General features: G+C 42.6%; 1 pseudogene; it reads right to left on the bottom strand.

Moving 5' to 3' along the window:
- Positions 1-1,340: 1,340 nt before the first annotated feature.
- On the bottom strand, positions 1,341-2,259 carry LOC119237962 (olfactory receptor 4F3/4F16/4F29-like; annotated as a pseudogene).
- Between the last annotated feature and the right edge of the window lie 2,271 nt (positions 2,260-4,530).

Raw genomic sequence — 4,530 nt, 5'->3', positions numbered from 1 at the left:
GCAGGCAGGAATGCTGGGGTACCAGGAGGCTGGCAGGCCTCCCAGCCCCCAGCAAGTCTTTACTCTTTCTGGGCTCTCCTGCTGTCTCTCGCGGGCTCTGCTTCTCTGTTCTCCTCTGTGGTTCTTGTGGTTCTTCTGGTTCTCTGCTTCTGCTCTGCTTCTGCTGGCGTGCCCATGACGCCACCCTTAAAAGCCCAGTCTTAACCCAGGGGATTCCCATCTACATATGTTCACACCCTACTCCAGGTGCGCGCCATCAGGCATGCATTTGGGACCACAGGTTTCCGTCATCTATCCTGATGGCAAAAGGGCAGAAAAGCCTGCTACTTTCACCTTACCCTACACCATAGCTCACAGGTATCCCTCAAACAAGCAGGGGAGCATACACTTGTCTGGTGCCCTAATTTTTGTAACTGCCACTCAGGGAACATCTAGAGTTCCCTGATTTCTGTGGCTAATGGAGTTTGCGGTCCCATGGCACTACATATATTTGCATACTTTAAAATATGCTTCCTGAAGATCCGCTTCCAACAACCTTAATCTAGATGCTGTAGGGTAAGTAAAGTATCAGGCTTTTCCACCCTCCTGCCATTAGATTAAATGCATGCCTGATGGCGGACACCTGGAGTAGGATGTGGGCATGCATAGGTGGGTTCACCTGGGCTGAGAGACTGGGCTTATATGGGCAGCATCACGGGGATGCCAGCAGAGCAAAAGAGAGAGCAGAAGGAGAACAAGCTAGAGAGTGGAACAGAACCAATAGAGAAGCAGAGGCCATGATAGATTGCCAGAGAGCCCAGAAAGAGTGAAGACTCGCTGGGGGTTAAGAGGCCTGCCAGCCTCCTGGTCCCCCGGACCTCTGCCTTCCTTGTACCTGGTAAACTCAATTAAAGCCTGAAAAAGCCACTGAGGGCTCCAGGACTCCTCCTTCACCCTTCTGCTCAGATCATAGAGATCCTGCTCTGTGCCCTCCTGTCACTACAGATGCCAAATGCAATCCTCTCCTTTAAGGTGCTGGGAACTATGAAAAATAAAACGGGCTGCTAAAACTTTACAGAGGCTTGGGAGATAAATAAGAGTTAGGGCACGGTTGAAGAGTGAAGTTTATCTTCTAGAGGAGGTCACTTCAAGACTGAACATGGTGGAAGTTTCATCTAATGCATGGAAACCAATACTGAGAGCTGCAAAAGGAAGAAAACTGGAAACAAAATAAAACTGCTAAAAGACAGTCCCATCTTCTTGAAGATTCACTGTTAGCAACAGAAAATTTATCAGTAGTCACTTGGAAATGTTGTGTTTCAATAAAACCATTTAGTTATTTTTTTCTAAAAGCTATAATTTTACTGAACACTCTCAATTGCCATCTTCATCTCTCTATTCCTGAGTGTATAGATGAGTGGATTTAGAAAAGGAGTTAAAACTGCATCAAATATGGCTAGAAATTCATCCAGATGTGTTGAAGGAGATGGTGATACATAGAAAAAAAAAATCAATGGACCAAAGAATAAAACCACCACAATAATATGAGCTGACAGAGTGGAAAGAGCCTTGGATGAACGGCCTGAAGAAAATTTCTGAAGAGTGACCAACATGAAAATATGAGAGAGAAGGTGTAAAAAAAAGAAAAGCACCCAAGGAAATGAACCCACTATTAGCAGTGACCATGTACTCCAGTTTATAGGAATCTGTGCAAGCAAGTTTGATGAGCCGAGATATATCACAGTATAAAAGCTGTCTAATACATTTGGGCCACAGAAGGATAAGTTGACCACAAAAGCCAATTGAGCCAATGAGTGGATGAGACCAGTGGCCCAGGCAGCCACCAAAATCAAAATACTCATTCGTGGGTTCATGATGGCCAGATAGTGGAGAGGCTTACATATGGCCACATATCTGTCAAATGTCATGGTGATGAGAAGCACCATCTTAGCACCTCTGACAGAATGACTAAAGAATATCTGAGATATACAATCCCCAAAGGAAATGACTTTCTGCTTCCTGAAAAAAATCACAAATTATCTTGGGTACTGCAATGGAGCAAAATATCAGGTCAATGATGGAGAGACTGGTTAAAAGAAAATACATCGGGGAATGTAAATAGGGGTTGGAGGTCACAGTGATAACTATGAGGAGGTTTCCCATCATACTAGACACATAGAACAGACAAGAAAAGCAAAAAATAGGAAGCTGATTCTTCCAGGAATTGGGCAGTACCAATAACACAAATTCAGACACCTCAGAGTGGTTGGCACCATCCATTTGCTCATTTGGTAGATTCACTCTCCCATTATCACAGGAGTAGTTATCAGTTTTATACCTTTAATAAACAAATTCTACTTCTAATAGCAAAAATGTTTCAAGTCAAATGAACAACTGAAATTCTTTAATTCATATCTGTATTCCAAATTCCACTGGTTAAATGATTATAATTGTAAGTCTTGTTTGTTTTCACTAAATATCAGAAAATCCTAAAACTAAGAAAATAGATCATATATAATGTATACTACCACTTTACATAAATATTATTGGTACAAAACACGTTAATGTTAGGTGTACAGTGAAATGCTTTTGTACCTACAGGCAAATTAATAAATTAGATACACCATACTAATTGAAAGATAAAAATCACATTATCTCAATATATGCAAAAAAGTATTTGATAAAATACAGCATTCTTTCATGATAGTGACTCTCATCAGATCAGGTACAGAAAGAATGTACCAGAACATGATAACAGCCATATATGAAAACCCACGCAACAAAGCAGTATAGTATTAGAAGTCCTAGTCAGAGCATTTAGGCAACAAAAAGAAATAGATGGCATTCAAAGTGGAAAGGGAGAAGTACATTTTCTCTTACAATATTACATATTAACAATCCCAAAGATTCTAACAACAAACTGTCATTAAATGAATTCAGTCAAGTTGCTGGATACAGCATCAACATACAAAAATCACATTCCTGTACACTAACAATGAGCTATTTGGATAACAAAAAAGGAAATATTGCATTTACAATAGAAAAAAAGGGGAGAAAGATCTGTGCACTGAAAAGTACAAGATATTGGGCCTCCCCTGGTGGCGCAGGTGGTTGAGCGCCACACTGTGAAGCTGTCCGCTTCAGCACAGCCTGACAGAGAAGCCTCTGCAGCACAGGTTCAATCCCAGCAGGCCGGCGAGGATCCCACATGGTGAGCAGACCTCTCCTGTCTCACCTGCTGCTCCCCTCAGCAGTGTATTTCAGTCAAGCTGCCTGTTCTGTTCCCTGCTCTGTCTCTGGTGAATCCTTCACCCTTCCATGCCTCTGGCCTGTACCCTGGTTCTTTTATAAATAAATACATTTTTTAAAAAATATAAGATATTAATGACAGTAGTTGGGAAGAAAATACCAATAAATGGGAAGGGATTGTGTTTATGGATTGGAGTAATTAATATTTTACTTATTTATATGTATCAAGATAAAAGTGTTCAGGGTCTCCCCTGGTGGTGCAGTGGTTGAGCGCTGGGCTGCGAGGCTGCCCTCAGCCTCTGCAGCACCGGTTTGATCCCCGGCCGCCAGCGAGGGTCCCACATGGCGTGCAGACCTCTCCTGCTATGCCCGCTGCTCCCCTCAGCAGTGTATTTCATCAGTCTGCCTATTCTGCTCCCTGCTTTGGCTCTGGTGAATTCTCTCTCCCTCCCATGCTTCTGACTGTGCCCAGTGCTTGTATAAATAAATAAAAAAAAATCTTTAAAAAAAAGATAAAAATGCTCAGATTTTTCAAACTGTCTACATCTTCAAGTTAATCCCTATCAATATTCCAATATTCATGGAAATTTAAAAAAATTCTAAAAATTGTATGGAACCACATAGGACCCCCTAGAGTAAAAGTAAACTTATGAAAGAACAATGCTGAATGACACATTATGATACAGGGGAGCAAGGGGCACTTAAACTGGCCAAGGACACTGCCCATATAGTTTAGCGGTCACTGAGTTCTTCACCCATGCAAATAATTGCAAAACTACTCAGACTCAGAGAACAACAACAATGGGATTTATTGAACAAACCAGGGAAAAACGAAGAGTTACTGAGGCCAAAGAGAGCCATTTGCCTCACCCGAAGCAGTGTCCAGTGTTTTCAAGTCCTAAACAAAAGCAGCTAAGATGGCGTCTTCCCACCACTGAGGACACAAAGCTCCTTTTCTGAACAATAAGCCATGTGCCCAAGATGGTGTCTTCCTGCCTCTGCCAACCTGGAACATTTGGCAGCCAGACTATATAGGACAATTTCCAACTCATAAAGATAACAGAAGACACAACAGGAGATGCTTCTGGAGCTGATGAGATGCCCCAGCAGAGCACCAGGCAAGCAACACTCAAAATAGCAGCTGCAGCAGCCAAATGACCTGACAAATGGCCAAACTGATGCAGCTCAGCGAGGTGCCTAGTCCAGGTCTTCGCCTTCTCTGTCAGGCTGTTACAGCAGCAAAACCAGGAACAGTTGCAGTTGCTTGGCTACTTGCAAAGCCTGCAAACTTTGCTCTCAGTG

The sequence above is a fragment of the Talpa occidentalis genome, unplaced genomic scaffold (genome assembly GCF_014898055.3).
Source record: "Talpa occidentalis isolate TD23 unplaced genomic scaffold, MPIMG_talOcc4v2.1 talOcc4.11, whole genome shotgun sequence".
NCBI lineage: Eukaryota > Metazoa > Chordata > Mammalia > Eulipotyphla > Talpidae > Talpa > Talpa occidentalis.
This window is presented reverse-complemented; position numbering and strand designations above follow the sequence as displayed.